Source organism: Aythya ferina, assembly GCF_964211825.1.
Source record: "Aythya ferina genome assembly, chromosome: 9".
NCBI lineage: Eukaryota > Metazoa > Chordata > Aves > Anseriformes > Anatidae > Aythya > Aythya ferina.
The window spans coordinates 15142140-15160227 of NC_140305.1; the positions used below are offsets into that span (position 1 = coordinate 15142140).

At 40.4% G+C, this 18088-nt stretch overlaps 1 protein-coding gene across 8 annotated transcripts in view; it reads right to left on the reverse strand.

Moving 5' to 3' along the window:
- LOC311441093 (glypican-5-like) overlaps positions 1-18088 on the reverse strand; it is a 410588-nt gene that overhangs the window by 247795 nt on the left and 144705 nt on the right. The gene's annotated exons all lie outside the window — the stretch shown is intronic.

Genomic DNA, 18088 nt, shown 5'->3' on the forward strand with positions numbered 1-18088 from the left:
TATTTTTAACCACCATACCTAGCTAAGGAGTCTTGACTCAAATTTCTTAGTTTAGAAGCCATTTCCCCACTTATGGCACACAAACTTCTGATATCCATTCATGCACTCGTCTGGCCCACTTCTGACGGTGATGTGCAAGACCACCAAAAAAAATAGCCTTTCTTTTGGTTTGAAATTTCTCAGACTTTGTTTGAAACCTCAGACAGTCCTAGGAAATATGAAGGAAATCAGACAGGATGTTGTCAAGCTGGAGGGTAGTAAAAACTTAATTTTGATTTTGATTTTAAAAACACCTAACACCATAATCCCAAACAAGTCCTTTTGCAATGTTAAGTCTTACTCATTTAAGGACTGCCAAATTCAAGCAGAGACATCGTGCATAGTCAACAGCAAGAGTTATACCAACACTTCAGTAACTATGACTGCATCCACTTAACAAAAACTAATCACCTTTTTGTGGTAAATGACTGGATATGAGCTACCAGCTCCAACAACGTGCTCAATCAGTGTTAGCAATGCTTTCAAGAATCAATCATGCTTTATCAACCATGCAGTAAAGCAGCACACTATGCACCACATCACTTCACTTTAAAAGCAGCACAGTGAATGTGTGCAGTGCTTTCAAGCCCCACTCAGTGTACAGAGAAAGCTAACAGAAAATTGGGATTTTTAGCGCAGAACATGAACTTGCAGGGAAATGGTGTCCCAAAAGGGCACATGACTGGATAACAGAACATTCTGAGCCAGCAATGTGCCATTAGCAGCGAAGGCAGCCCAGGGAAGGTGATCCTTCTCCTCTATTCAGCACTGGTAAAGCCACACCTGGAGCACTATGTCCAGTTCTGGGCTCTTAGTGACCTTGTTGAGCAGGGAGGTTGGACCAGCTGACCTCCCATCAACCCTTCAAACCTCAACCATTCTGTGCTTCCACAAATTCACTTTCTGACTTCCTTTGTGACTCCCATGGCGAGTCACTCAAGGGTAACCAACACCCTTCTCCCCAAAAGTACACAAAAACGGGGCATTTAAAATTGGATGCCCCTGTTGGATGTGTAGATCCTTAATCACAGTGTAAGACATCTCACAAGACCCAAACCAACCAGCAGACAAAGCATGAGAAAATAACATGTACATGAGTGTACACAGAACGCTTTAGGCTTTCTCCAGTGCTTGAGTATTTTCCTGAAGATTTATCTCACACCTGTTAAATTCAAAAGCACACGATCAGGATTTGATGCTTTTGTTTCCTACCTCCAAAAGGTGCACAGGGCTTCCCTTCCATATAGGACACTGAGAAGGTTTAGGCCACTCTATAAGCTCAAATACCAGCAAGCTAGAGGCAAGAGAAGTACCAAGATTGATGGGAATCCAGTACAGTGATACTGCTATCATTCAATATGTATTATAAGCACTTCCAAATAAACAAAAATGAAATTTGAATTTCAATAGATAAAAAAAAAGTTCAGATGACTCACTGAATGAAGAGCAATTAAAAAGACAAACAAACCAAAACACACTACCAAAAAGTACTTAGCAGGTTCCCAGTCAGAATTTTCCTACTGATTTTCAAACCGAAAGTACAGTATAGCATTCACAGGTCAGCTATGTTGTTGGTGAGATGGCTATGCTTCTGGGAAGTAGTCTTCTCACTTCCAGCTAGTCATGAGTAGTATTTACCAACACTGCAACTTTCCCATCATACAGCATTTACCTCACAGTAGGCAGTAACTATTTTTATCCCTGTTTTTCAGACAGGGATGCTAGGGCAGGGAGATTAACAAATCTGAGGAAAATGTGTAGAGCAGGCTTGGAATTGACCACCTCCTGACAGGCAATTCAGTTCTCTGACAATTCAATCACATTCCCCATTCAAAAGCTCTGGCAAAGAGCCTGCATGATTACATACTTGCCTTGCCTACCTAAAACTCTCAGGAGTTGGAGAAATTGGGCTACAAACTTCACAGGAGCATGGTCTCACAAACATCCTGCCTCTGCAGACCCAAACATGTAGACAGTCCAGGCATGATGCACCCAGTCAAAGTCCAAGACCACCCAGCAGCCCAGCATAGCAACAGGAGTTGGCAATCCTCAATGCAAACCAATTTATTGTTTAAGGCTGTAATTAAACTGCCCTGAATACACAAACTTGTTTCGCTCACTAATTGTTTTACTTAACCGTAAATAGGAACTAGAAGCAGTTGGTTTGAGCTATACAGTCTATGTTCATCTGCTTTTCAAAACATGTACCATGAGTTTTTCCATGAATAACACACATTTCTTTATTTTCTTCTGTGAACTAGAGAACAGTTCCATTTCCCTTTTTCTCCAGCCACAAGAAAGCAGCACAGGCTCAAATCGAAGCAAAATTAAACCACTGGTGCTTTCAGTGTGGGTGCCAAGAGACACTGCCCTCACAAAGCATGCCTACAATAATGTAAAACATAGGAAAAGAAAAAAAGTAATTTACTGTTAGCTGTCTGATCTCTATTCTCTGGTCTCAGTCAGATGGCACCAGGCTCAGGTCTGGTAAGGGCAGACCTGCCAGGTCTCGTGCTGTGAGCACTGCACCTGCTCGGCTGCCACAACACAGCACCCACCTCTTGCACGCATGCAGCACGGCTCTGCCGCTTCCCACATCCACCCCCACCTGCAGTGCTGGACCCCGGCACTGAAGAGGTACTGCAGGCGTTGTGCTGTGAAAGGACCTGCCCCTCCTACCTGGATGCTGTAACTCGGAGACCCTTTTTGAGCAGCAGCCACATTTCAACAACACTCCCTTTGCCAGAAGGTCCCGACAGCCCAGGTCCCTCACACGCACCCTTTGATGGCAGTGCTCAGCTCACGCAGCTCTAGCAGCAGTTCAATGCTGTTAAGTATTTTCCCTGTGAACTGACAGCTTTGAGGGAGCCCCAACTTGCCTTCCTTTTATTCGCAGCATCTTCAGCAGCATAGACAACCAGATGATCTACTGCAGAGGTAGCGCAGACTGGGAGACAGACGTCATTTCACCCTTGGTGCCCACAGCTCAGCTTTATTCCTCTGACTTCTTTATATAACTAGGCTCACTATAATACCAACCTAAGCAGCATCCCACTAGGTTTTGATCTTGCAAATTCTGGGGTATGTTCTCCCAAATTTAACCAAGAAATGGAACAAAGGTGCTCACCTTTGTGAGATTACTCATATGAGCATTGCTACTCTGGACTACAGGCACACCGTAGAGTACTTGATGAGAAACACAGCGGGGCGCAAGCTTTTGCTGGGATAGGTGAAGCACAAGGTAATGGCAGTGTGGTCTGCCAGGTACACCAATCTCCCAATAAAAAGTACTCTACGTCAGAAAGGACTTATCGACCATCTCCAGAGTGGCCTTTCTGCTGCTTTGATCAGTCACCTGAAGCACCCACACGTACTATTTCATTATGGAAAAACCTCATAGAAAGACCAGAGAGTGAGTGGAGACTGGCACCAAAATCCCTTCATTTTGTAACTTTTTTTTTTCGTTACAAATTAGAATCCCAGCAACATAATAAAACACAGGAGAGGTTAAAAAGTAAAACTGGCTTGTTTCTAAAACAGGTCTTAATATAGTATGCCTGTGATAATGAAACAGGGTAAATGAAAAGCATGCCGAGTCCTGTTACTGAGTTCGACCATGCCCTTGGGTAGTACACGAAACCCCAGAAATGCAAAATATGAAAGTAATAAACATACAATTGCTCAGAAGTGATAATGATCTCTGTGAAACAAAATCTGAGGATTTTTGGTGGGCTTTGATGATTCTGAACACAGAATTAAGCTGAACGTATTTTAAATTAAACCTAAAATAAAAACAGCTGCTGGAAAACATGCATGACCAAATTCTTCATCTGAACATATGCTGCTTTTGGCTATTTTCTTTTAGATTTTAAACGATCACTAGCATTCTGTATATTTAACTCCAGTATGAAGCAAAGTACAGTAGCTACTCTTGGCATCCCGTTAAGCCAATCTAATTTCATAGATGTTTGCTTAACAACTCAGGACCACTGCAATTTCCATCACAGTGAAGGATTATACCACCAAATAAATTTATTCACTGTGGTAGCTGTAATTCTATGTGCATTGAGCCTAAGAGATACAGTTGTTTAGATTCATGATGTTCTTCCCACTGCCCTGCTGGCTACTCTTAACACCCAATCAAGGAAAAAAGAAGCATAGTTAATTATTTTTCCCAAGAGTTAATTTTAAGAGGAAAACAAGATGTATTCCTAACTGGAATTTTCCAATATGACAAACTCTCATCCCATTACCTAAATAAATAAATAAAATTAGACTGCTTGAGAAACAAGAGGAAAGACTGAGCAGAAATGACTCCATTTGCTGATACATACAAAAAAGGCTATCCCGTCACAGCAGGCCAGAGGGCAAACTTAACAAGCTGTATGCAATACACTTCCACTTCTGATTAAATTACCAAATACAAGATATCCATGTCACAGTGGAAATGCCCTAATTGAATAAACTTTTCAATACAATTTATTTGGGAATCTGACCTCCTATTCTCAATACTAGAAGATTTGGTGGAAAATCAAGGAGAATACAAAACAGAATGTATTCTGCAGTATTTTGAATTGAAAGAGGTTTTCATTCTTGTGATATTTTTGTAGGTACCAAAAAAAAAAACCCACTGTAAGTCATGTTTATGAATAGTTACAGTTCCCTTTGCGATTGTTGGTGGGATGACAGCAGAAATGTAAGCAATTCGTTTCACGGTACATGGAAGAAAATTGTTGCCTGTCGCATACTCAGTTAGTTTTAAGACCTAAAGGTTAGCTGACATTAGCAGAAATACACCAGCACACATGTAACTGCAAAAATACAAGTTAAAAAAAAAAAATCTGTTTCATCCTCAGCCAAAGCAAATCAGAAGAGTCCTGTCAGAAGTCACTTGGCTGGCTGTTAGGTACCAGACAGAAGTCACTTGGCTGGCTGTTAGGTACCAGAGTAATGGATACTTTTGCAGCCTATGCCACTCTGAACTAGCTCTGGATTCAGCCAATCCCATTTAAAAGGCAGCTGAAAAAAAGTATTTCCAAAACTGATGTTCTTATGAATTAAACCAACAGCTGCTTTATCATCACACACACCTAACTAGGTTTTGTTTATTCCTTCAGTGCTGATAAAAAATTTAATTCCCATGAAATTGTTTTTCACTTTGTTTTAATCATTGTAGCATCTGCACATCTCAGAAAACTTTTTAGTGTGAAGAAGGATGTTACCATTAACCTACAAAAAAGGGCACATAACCATAGCCAAAATAAGACAACATCTAACTCCATAAACACCAGGAGCTAATTTTTAAAAGCTACCCATAGACCTGAAATGTAGTGAAATGTGGACAAGAAAAAAGTAATCCATGGAATTGTCTTATGTATTCTGGAAAAATAGAAGAACGGAATCACGCATATGCTGGACTACTGATAATCCATCCTAGAACAAAGACACACTTTTACTGTTTTCCACAAAGACTAAACCTGCAGCATTTCACATAACCAAGTTCTGCATAAAGGTGTCCCTGACAGATGTGGAACGTAACACAGGAACAGAGCTTTACCCAGTTCATAGCACTTAGGAGCGAATGCTCCAGCTCCAACAGCTGTCTGCTTCCTCAAAATCTCAGTTTCTTCTCGTAAATTGCCTACAAGTGGATGAGTGGGATTGATACAAGGCCAGAGTTTCAGTTTTACTCTTTCCTGACCCACAAAGTATTCATTTTGCTCCTTCCTTCCTTCATGACACCTCGCTGACACCTGAAGGGACCTACTGGCCTCACAATGCCTGCCACAGGGCCCAGTTCTGCACCTATGATGCTTGATGCTATTTGAGGAAACAACTGGGCAGCTGAAGTACGTACTTTATACTATATATACACATACACACACACACACTTCATATACTGAGTATAAAGGAAAGCAGTAAAAAAAAATAAATAATCAGAAATCTAAGGAATTTAGCCAATAAAGAAAGGCTGAAGAAACTGGTACCAGTAGGCATGGAGAAGACAGACTCACAATCTTCAAGTACATAAAATCATGCTGCATGCAGAAATAATCTATTCTCTATATCAAGAGAAAAAAACATACATGCACAAGATAGAATGAGTAATAACAGCTTGCAAGGGAAATTTAAGTTAGATATTGAGAGGTGCTTTCTTAAAGTAATAACGGAAAGATTTCAAAAGAATGTCTGGGGACATTACAAAATTTCCATCTTAGATGTCTTTAAGAACAATTTTAAAAACATTTGACAGAAAGGGCTTAAATATAATTATTTTTTCCTTAGGCAGGGGATGGGCTACATCACATACAGAAGTCCGTCTGCCAATCCTACTCCTCTAGGATTAAATACTCATTTGCTGCAAAGATGAAGCATTTTGCCTTAAATACTGGCAAACAGGACAACATCGAAGACCTGTGTGAAATCATACCGTAATCACTTCAGACCACAAATCCCCCTTGAAGGATGCCATTCCAATGACATGGGAGTACCTCTGGCAGCACGTCTCTACCTCCTTCCTCAATCCTCAGAGACCAAAGATTTTTGCCCAACATCAAGTACTCAGCGGTCTCAACCTCCTGAAAGCATGTGCTTGCTGTGTGTTTCGTTGTTACAGGATATAGCATTGCACTTTTTACTGTTGTTTTGGTTTGAAAGACACTCTCCCAGTATCCTTGTTATTCTTCAGCAGAATGCACTTCCAGATTTGAATTTTAGTTAGACTCATTTGAAAGATGAGTAGGATTAACGGGTTAATTTTGAAGAATAGGTTGTGCTTGCACTACTGTCTGTAAGGAAATTTTTGACTTGGAAATAGAGTCAGAATACTCTTAGAAAGCATAGCCCCATATTTACAACAGCAATCTATCACCAGTATTCACAAATGGTGTTTCTACTCATACCCCTGTAGCAGTCCATATTTTTTTGTCTTGCAAGAAAGAAAGATATTCTCTTCAGCCCTTGATTCCCTTCGTACCAATCCCTGCAAGAAGCAAGTTTTCAACAAGAGCAGCAGCAGGCTTCAGGACTTGCTACTATTACTTATTCCATATGCAAAGAAGAGAAACTTGTATTGTTTCTGAAACATTTCCCAGGAATGTTCCAAGCTTCACTTTGAAACAACACAGGGCAAAAAGCTTTGTTTAAAATTAACCTATCAAATGTAGTCCAAACAATTTATGGGGGCCAGGAAAACAAGAGGAATCAGTTTTCAATACAAAAGCCACAAAATTAAGGTCTTCACTGGCAATAAGTAAGCAAGCGTGCAATTCAGGCTGTATCAATCAAGATTATGCCTGCTCTTCCTTGGCAGTCCAATTCAATACTAATATTTTCCTTTTTTGTTGCTTCAGAACTGACCATTCAAAAACAATTGGGAAAAAAAGGAAAACCAGGGGCAAAGCAAGTACTTTCCAAATACAAATAGAGGCCTATAAATAGAGCCTTTTGAGAGGCTGAGGATGTAAGAACGGTTGACATTCTCTCTACTCCTGCCAGCCATCTATTCCATTGCTAAGTATTACAATAACTATATACAATATATTACAATAACTATATACAGCATCACCATAACACAGCAAATATTAGAGCTCACTCCCAACGAAGACACACAGATAATTGGCTAAGTATTTTCTTCTCTTTGCAACCACATTATATTAAACTCAGTTGAATAGCTTTTCCAAGTTTTGCAACAGTTTTCATCACAGATAGACATTTACTTCCATTTCATTATCAGGATGTATTTACTAAACAAATCCTAATTAGTGTCAAGGTTGTCAGGAATCTGACCTTGGAAGTTTCTGAGATTGCAAATTTTATATAGGCAGTGAGTAAGCCAGTTTCAGTAAGAAAATGTGAAAAAACACAATTGCAACCATTTTAACACAGTTCCTTAAGAACCCTTTTTGCTTCTCTTGGCAAATAAAGATGAAAAAATGTAGGATATTAACATCATTGATTTTGCTTTTTAAAGGCAAGAGGAATTTGTGTTCTCATTCAAAATAGATAAACCACCTCTTCAAGTATATGGGCACAGGATCTATTTTGTAAGAGAGAATTCAGAAAAGTCACAAACATCAAATTCATCAGTTACAGAAATATACACAAATATTTCATTTTTTGTCACATTATCAAAATATCCCAGAAAACATGTTCCCCACTGACCCCACCATCAGAGTTACCCAGGCTTTGCTCTTAATTCATTATCTGTAACAGAACTGCAACCTAATTTGAGTTTAAATAATTATAAATAACATTACATGAATTTCCAATTTACTCCAATACCATACCTACACTTTTGATGTGCCATTATCACTGCTGTACAGAAGACCTATGTTTGAAATATATCCAAAAGATACAATTTAAAAAAACATGTATTTAAACAAATTTTTTTTACATCCTGACTTATCACGTATATTCTTCATAGGAGTATATTCTATATGTTTAGAAAGCTTCTATATTTACTTTGGAATATCAAACAAGTTATTTTCACAATTTGTATTTGGATATTTCCTGTGTAAGGTTTTGAATGTGAACTGCGCCACTGCAAAATGTTTTTTATCATAGGAATGCAAACTGCACACTCCCAAGTAAATGAAATGGGTACATAAAAATGAGTTAGATACTATGACTCGGAAGCTAAAGAAACTTCCAGACACTCACAAAATGTGGTAATAAAAAGGAACAAAATTATATTTTGCTCTGCAAATCTCAATGTTCTTTTTCTCCAAAGAGTATTAGTTCCCTAAGTAATTTAAAAACAGTAGACCCAATCTTGACAGAAAACGCGTAACTTTTCATCCTTTTAAATAAGATATTTTTACTCAAAGAAGATTTGAAGGTTTCCACAAGTTTTAAGTGACATAAAAACTTCTTCACAGAGGTAGTTCTCTTCAGAGGTATAATCTTACTATTTTCACCAAGGGCCTGTTAAAAGAGTTTATTTGTGAAAGGATAATCTTCTGCAGTTTGAACTTTCTCACCAAGCTCTCCTCTCATTGCTATGCGGTGTGGGAGGTAAGTCTGCTTGCAATGCCAGCCATGTCTATCGAATCAGAACTAACCTTTTGTTCCAGATATTTTCTTTGCAACTTTTTTCATCATTAGACACTTCCAAGAAAATCTACTTTTGCTCTTTCGAAGCACTGGTGTCTTTTAGATAATTCATTTCCAAGTTGGTTTGAAATAGAAAAAAATCATTTTATAGAAAGCCATTCAAAAATGTGGCTTTACTTTGTCACCTCTACTTTGTGAATGCTAGACATACAGCAATGTAAAAATAAAGGGAATGTCATCTATGATACTGAAACATAAAATTACAGAGTCCAAAATTACAGACCAGACGGCTGATTTCTATTACTTATAAATAGCAACAGAATAGTATGACTAAGACAGTAAATCAGTTTTAGGAAGGAAAAAAACGAACGTAGTAAGCATCAACACTAGTGATTTATGAAAACACACTAAGGAGATCAAAGAAAGATTGATGCCTACAATATTCATTTCACTTTATGAAAAAGAAATATTTCTTGGGGAAAAGTATCCATAACTTACACCACAAAAAGATCAAGGTTTGTTCACTCAACGTTATACATACATATAAAACCATAAAGCACACATGCAAGTAGCCTGAAATGCAGAATACCTGTGGTCTCTGAAGGAAAACAAAGAATTAAGCATGTCAAATTAGATCATCATATTAAGTAGACATTGCTGATACATCAAGAATGCAGCTTCACCAACAACAAACAAAAAAATAGAACTTGATATAAAATTAATCTTAAAATGTGCACATTCTTTGTTTCTCCCTACAGTGCTCTGTGTTGCATTTTCAGTCTATTTAAGAAAAGAAAACTTGGTAAGATCATATACTGGAGTAGTGTTAGGGAATCTGGTAAAGAAAAAAACAGACTTTTTGTTAGCCAAGCCACAAAGCATCAACAGAGCCTAATTCATCACAAAAATGCCGGGATGCCTGACAGCTGAGTGACAGATCAGCCCCAACTCACTCCCTCCTCTCCAAGAGGAGCCCCTTTGATACGACGTGTCTGTTCCTGCCAGACAGCACAGCTCATGAGCACAGTGCTTACATGTATGTGCCTAGCTCAAGAAAAAAAAAAAAAAAAAAGGACAGGGGGGCACAAAAGCCTTCACAGGACAGCTGAGAACCTACTGAGTGAAGGAAGCGTCTTGTCTGGTGTACGGGAGCATTCCCACACCTTTTCCTTCCTTCCATACCTCCCTCCCCTTCCTTGGGAGACACTGCTGTTCTCTCCCAGGCAGCAGCCCACGGGTGCAAGGCACCAGGCTTCAGCAGCACACCCCTGGGCAGCCACAGGGACCTGCTGTGCCCAGCAACCCCAGTGCTGCTGCTCAGGCACTGACACTGGAGAGCAAGCCCTGGCTGGTTCAAGTCACCTGCAAGATGAGTCCTTTCCCCAGCCCAGAAGTGCCACAGAGAACGGGGTCAGCCCTCCTAGGCATCGGCCCTTCTGCTCCTTGCTTTAAAACTAAGCCTCTGCTTAAGTGCTTTATGGGACTGGGGCCAGAACACTCCATTTCTTGCAAACTGAGCCCTATGTTTTCATAGCCATAACATCCATAACGCTAGCTTGGTTTTTCTGCCAAACCTCTTTTCCCTGAGCATTGTTTTTTTTTCAGGATTGAGCTCAGTGAAGGGTGGGGGTTAAGCTAAAGCTCAGTGGCCTGATTGCCATCCATGTTGAAGGCACAAGAAGCAAGTAAGCAGGCTCTCATCTTAGTGCTCCCCAACTCTGCAAGGGATGAGCAAAGCACCACTGGAATACATCAAAGTGAGGCTCTCCCATTCAATTTATGAAAGAGAAGACTGTATGTAGATGAAGAAAGTAGATGAAAGTAATACTAAGTACAAGTTACATAGATTGGATAGCTTACGCTTTCAACAGATATGCTTTTCTGTGTATTTTTAAGATCTAAAACTCCATGAGATAAAAGAAAAATGAGTACTTGGAAAAGTACTTCAGAATCAAAACCCAAAACAAAAATACTTGCCAAATCACTACAATAAAAAAAAAAAAAAAAAAAGTAATGAAGTAATAATAGCATTATTCTGATCATTCACAATATGCTGGTGAGAAATGAGCCTAACAATGGCCCTTAGCTTTCATGCTTGAAGACCATGGAGCCTTTAAAAACAGAGGAAGAAATGGGTCCGTTTGCGAATTTTGTTGGAAAGCCATCTCCAGAGCACCTTTCCTCCTTTCCCAGCTGTCAGCAGTGTCTGGGTGGAACAGCACTGCTCAACAGGAGCCATCCTGGCCCCACTGACACCATCTGCTAGGGCCAGCATGAAGAGAGGAACGGGGCTCTATCCCACACAGCCTGCAAGGCTGCACAGCTTTGAAGAAATGAAATCCTTGCAAGTTTTAAAACCTTTGTTCCCCTTCTGCTGTTAAAGCAAGCATACTTCCTTAGAGAATTTGTTCTCAGAAATTAATTTAAGAAATGTGGGAATAACATTGAGCAGTAATTGAAAAGAATTTACTGTCTTAAGGCTTGACTCAAGACAATTCAGATGCTAAGAAGTGTCCATGAGGTCTTTGGCAGCAGACCAACGAGGCACTGACTTTCTTGTTCACTCCCTAACCTTTCATAAAACATTCACAAATAAACAATGTACACAGAGGGAAAACTGGAACTGCTCAGAACTTATAATGACAAGCTAATATTTATATTCTTAGCCCCCTATTAAGACAAAGAAAATCAGCCACTACAAAAACATAAAAGCAAAATAAAACTTTTTTTTTTTTTTTGGGTAGTTGGCTGTGCTTGTCTCTAGGCTCTCCATTTTTGATCATCTCCTCCCAGGCATCTCTGGGAGTGTGACTGTGATCTTAAAGAACTTTGACACTAACATTTCCTCATGTCTCACTCAACGTTTATCCTCTGAAGACAACGTTTATCCTTCTACACAACTGTGTATTTGCTGTCACTTGTAGATGCTTGGAAACAGATCAAGATGCAAGACCCAGAGTTGCATGGGTTCTCTGCTCATTCCCTTTATGGAGGAGAGAAAGGACAAGCTTCTGAAGGTATTCAAATATACGAAGCCCTGTTGCTTTTCCACAGCATAGCGGATCACAGGGGTCTCTGCCTCTGTGCAGATGTTCCAAAATGCTTTAGCTTGGGCCATCAGTTGTTCTGCATTGGTCCTGTTGAACATGGCCCCTTTAACACTTTTAACGAAGACTGTCAAGAGTGAATATTTTGACAAGCTTACAATGGCAAGATAAAATCAAGTAGACTGTACACCGTACAAGTTCAGAAGCTGTTATGTCCGTGAAAAAGGACATGGCCAACCCATGGACCCCCCAGGTCAAATCCCTAGCCTGTTCCATACTGTAAAGTTCAGCACTGCCTCGTATGCCTATGATTTGACCTGCTGTACAGACATCACATACCAAGAAGAAACTTCATTTGTATGCTGAAAGCAGCAAGCAGCAGCTTCTAGCTGTAAAGTTCATGCTGAATTTTCTTGCCACTTGAATCGGAACAGAAGAAATAACTTGTCACCCTGAAAGCAATCAATTGCTGCTTTGGTTACTACTCAAATCCTGCAGCTGCTGCAGGTAGGCATTTACTGATAAAGCTCCTGAGAAGGTGGTTTCCAGCACTCCCAATGCATTTACAAACATTCAATATAAGCAACAGCTGTACATTGCCTTCAGTCCTCAGTCATGTTTCTGGGAAAGAGTGAGCTACATGCAGAGGCGGCAAGCCTCCCATGTCAGTTCAGCAAAATAAGCACAGCTCTGCTAAATTCTTTATTAGACTGACTCGAGAGTCTAATAAGAAAGCTACCTAGAGAGAGACTGCTTGCATGCCTCTTCTGCTACTGGCACCCACTCCTATTTGAAAGAGGGGAAGGAAAATTTCCACTGGCAGTCTATATAGCTGTTCTTTTAAAACTCAACTTTATATAGCTGACCTTTTAAGTTAAGGATGAAAAAACTGCCTCAGGGTTCAGAAAAGCATTCTCAAACAGTTTTGCACTATGACACCTCCAGAGCCAGAAACTGCACCCTAGGTGAACCATCGGTACTTGCAATGGGGGTTTTACATCAATGTCTGGACATAAATATTTTCCATGCTAGGTAACCATAACTGTCCCATATTGGAGCTACAATAATGCCAACCAAAGTTTAAGTACTACTAAAACTCATGGAAAGGGAAAATGTAACCACCGTCTACTGGAGCAAGGGCAAGAAGTATGACCTTGGGCTCCTTATGTAGCAAATGCTGGGCATTTTATTAGCATGACACCAAGAGGCTGGGTGTTCTGAGACTCTGATGAAGACATGGACCACTGATACTGTAAGGGACTGTGGCTCCATAAACAGATCTTTTACAGTAACCAGTAAGGGATATGCAGGTGGATGTCTTTCACCTCCTGACAACATCATCTGGCTTTGATGACGTGCTGCCATGCACATGACAGTGTTGCTGACTCCTGGCACTCAAGTGGAGAAGGGGAAAAAAAAAGACTCAGCATACTGCATCTGTTGATAACGAATTCAAGGGAAACAATTTCTGATTCTTGAGATCACCAGGTGAACTCCTCAATCCAGTATAAACATGGAAGTATTGTATAACTCTTATTAGAACTCTGTACATCTTATGGCAACAACCAGCTCTACAACAAGCATCCACTAGAAACTACACATAGCCAACAAATAAAAAAAAAAATTCTAAGTGATTCAAGAGACCCACCACATATTGTACTAGGAACCATAAATGGTCTAAAACAAGCACTGAGTAAGCATCTCCTGCTTCAGAAACACCACTTTTCTGTAGTCTCAAAAGACTGGAGGAGCTCTTTAATACTTTTCAATGTCTACACAATTCTAAGGATGCAATAAAACCTAGAGATAAAGCAAGGAAAAATCAATAACAATCATTCTACTTGAATAGTTTGCAATTTCAAGGTGCTTGTGGTAAAATGAGAAAAATCAACACTCGTTACTTTTCTCATAAAGTTGCTACAGAAAAAAATACAGAGAAAGTCAAGGTGGGACCTATCAAGTATTTGATGGCTTCATTTCTGACTTTCCAAGAAGTACCAAGTAATAACTCATAACCATGCAACTTCATAGCAGTTTAAACCACCATTTTGCTGATTAATGGCATTAGCTTTTAGAACCAACTTCACTGTAGATCTATGATAAGCATTTGTAAAAGCATATAGGGTGTAGAAAGTAGTAGGATGTAGAAAGTAGTTACAGAGGAAAAAAATGCATCCTACCAACAGCACCATCTTTCTTCCCTTTTATTTTCCAGTTGTTTTCCAGTTCAACAGCAGAACACACAGGCTGATCTCCTTCACCACTGCCTCCTCAGACTTCTCTTTATCACCGTGATTCCACAGACCAACGGTGATCTCATTCTCTCAGACTTCAGACAAAAACTGTCATACCTCTCAGCAAGTCATCATCTATTTTATGACTAAATCTTTCACTTGCCTCAAAGAAGCAAAAATTTGACAGTAACAGATCCTCACTCTTCCATTCTTGCCCAAGTCAGCACTTTCCCTCAGTACTTCTGACTTCTGCTTTGGTTCTGTATCTTCAGTTTTGAGCCTGTTCTAAACCAAATGACAACTGCATTGTAGTATTAAGGAGTTAAGAAATGCTGCAGTTTCCAAAAGTTTGAGAAGCATTACAGAAAAGTATTATAGAAAGAAGTATTATATTCAGAGTTGAGAAGCTAGAGATCAGAAAGAAAAATATTACTAAGAGATGAAGTCAGTCACTAGGCCTGAAAGGGGTGCGTGAAAGGAGAGGGCTGTAAGTACTACTTACATAAACGCAAAAACTTCTAAGTGATGTTGCCAGCTCTGTCCTTTATTTTAAGTCAAATTTTCTTAGATGGACTGGAAGAGGTGGACATAACAAGAGTGGGCAGATATACAAAACAAAGTAACTGTTCCTGATTAGTTGTCAACAGCTTTCCATAAATACTACTGCAGTCCGTTAGAGATGTGCCAAAACAACGCAAACAGCTGATCCTGCCTTACAGCAGAGAAAGCTGGACTAGATGGCCTCTTGGAATCTCTTCCAGCTCTAGCACCATGTGATTTCACACAATGTCTTCTGTACTACCCCTGGAAAACATCCAGCTTTCAATGCCATGAACTACAGGAGGACAATGTATTAGAGAACTAGAAAAGCAAAACAGAAGGTTCATAAGTTTGTCTTCACTGAAAAAGTAGGTCTGCAATTTCGAGTTCTGCTAGTCAATCACAGATCCCACTGAAAACACTGAACTGAGGCATATGTTATATACAACTTAAAAGCCCAAATTTGACGGTTTTCCCGAAGTCTCTTGCAGGTTTTCCATGCACCAAAATATTTGACAATATAAACCTAAGACAACTCCAAGCAGAAAGCAGCTTGCTTCCTTTTCTGCAAAAGGATGAACAACATTCAAGGGACAACATTCAGATCAGGACACATTTATTTCTGAACATGAGCTAGGTTTGGCATATACACCCAAACTCTTAGCCAACAGTGATGCTGCAATTTGTGACACACCAGAGTCATTTCTACAGTGGATCAGCGGGGCTGGGAAGTCAGATTCTCTTCCAGGTGAGCCTCACTGTGCCAAGTTTGCTGTATATATTATTTCTTCATGCTTAACTCAAGCACTTGCAACTCCATTGTAATAGTTAGAGAGGCTGAAAGCACATGAAGATGACCTGTGTAGGACAAACACTCAGCTGGCATGAATTGCCATTACTGTACTTAAATTTATAACACTTATACGAGCTAGGACCTAGCCCACAAGTAAGTACACATTCTCTGGCCACTCTACGGTGTTGTCATGACATACAATACTAAAAAAAAAAAAAAAAAAACAACAAAAAAGGAGTTTTAAAGAAGAATAGAAAAAGATTTTGGACTTCACCCTGCTCTGAAAAACTCAGATGCTGACTCCCCTAGTTTTAAGTTTCTTGGAGTTTAAGATGCCAAAAAAAGGAGAGTAATACTTTAGAAAAGCTATAAAAAAAAAGAAAAATCACCCATGGGTTTGGATACAGTGGGGGAGAATGTAAAAAGGCTTTTAAATGTGCATTAAATTTCTTATGAGTTGGAAAATCTGGATCACACCATGTGGTCTCAAAGTGGAATCATGGATAATGTATTTTCATATTTAACTCTGATGAACAAACCTTTTATTTTTTTCCAGACCACGAGAAACATCAGTTTAAATTGTCAAGAACTAAGCTCATATTGAAATTAAAAGTCTATCAATGAAGCAGCTTCCTGGCCTGACCCTGCAAAGAGCTAATTGTTCTTATTCTTAATTCTATCAAGGATGAAGCCTCAGAAATGAGGGAGTATCCCGGACAAGCTTAGACCACAGGAGAACTACAATTAATATATACTTCATGATTGGAGGTACGATTACAGCTAATACAAGGCATACATTGTATGCCTTGCAAAAAATGCAGTGGTTTGTGGTGGTGGTTTTGTTGTTGTTGTTGTTTGTAAAACACTCTGAAACAATTAAAGGGAGAAGAGGCAGGGCAGGGGCAAGCACAGCAAAAGAGCTTGAATGAAAGTCCTGAAGATCACAACTGATTACTGCCACTACCATGGGACTGGAAGGATGTGCTGCTGCCATACACACACTGCTCCTTCCTTGGCCATCAGCAGTAGGCAGCTGCACCCCTAAGAAGGTTAGACTGACCACTCAGGGGAATTCAAAGATACATTAGTCCATTCGCACCTCCTCTAGCATAGGCAAAATAAACCCAAATTAGCTTGGGACAGTGCAATTACTCAAGCAAGACAAACCAGGAGTAAGAAAAGATAATAATCATGTTTGTAACACTCCCTTCTCTAAACAACCCCCAGCCCCCAAACTAACCAAAAGGGAAGCAAATAACAAAAACATAACAACTGGAAGCTTACTCCAGAGAAGTCTGCTGTAGTGGGTTTATGTGGCAAGGTTTGGGTAGCAGGGGGCCATAGGGGTAACTTCTGTGAGAAGAATCCTGAAGCTGCACCACGTTAGATAAGGGGCCCACCGCTGGGCAGAGCTGGGCCAATAAGCGATGCTGTTTGCGCCTCTGTGAGAGCAGATTTAAGGAGAAAAATAAACCTGCACCACGTGACACCATTCAAGCTGCTAAGCCTGGCTGAGGAGACCTGCAAGCAGAGCCATGCTGCTTCTGGGGCTGACACCCGCATGGTAACAAACCTGCATTTCTCGGGGTAACCCACGGGAAAGCAGCTTGTACTGCTCAGTGGCCAGGCCTTGTCAGGCCTGCCAGCACACTGCTAGCTGTCCAGACCAGGAGCACAATTTCTTCTGTCTCAATATATATGCCAGTGTTTATTCTTCAAATCATTTTCCCAACGATTGGTTTTCTAGCTCTTTTCCATATCTTTTGTCTCAATTTCATACACACCTTCCTCACTGGTTTGCCTCCCTTTGACTTCATATTCTTCTAAAACCTTTCTTGTCATACCTCCTCATTTCTGTACAAGATTAAATTCTCCCCAAGCCACTTGTCCCATCCCAGCTGTGATCAAGTCTGTGCTTATAAAAATGCAATCAGACCCAAGTGATGTTTTCCACTTAGGGTAAGATCTTTCATTTCCTTCTGAAGATTTCTTTAGTCTCCACATTATGTGGAATGCTGTCTGATAATCACTGCCTTGAGTGCTACCTCAGCCCTTTTCCCCCTCCTCTCTGTCACTGCCCCCCAGTTCAGAAACACAAACCATTGATTCCTGTCACAAATCCTGGCTTTTCTCAGTCAGCGTACTGGTTTTGGACGTCTGCACTCCATGTGAGAGCTCCTTGCCTCCAGGCAGCCTCTCCTCCCCGCACAGACCTGCTGGGGTACCCGTGGCCAGATGCCAGCACCCTGTGAGGGGAAGATGGGGCTGCCTGGGCCCACACGGCTCCCACAGCGTTCCACAAGGTTCCGCAAAATTCCAGAAGGTACCAACCGGTCCCGGGAAGCCAGGTGGCAGGGCGAGGTGGGCCTTCCATCACCATC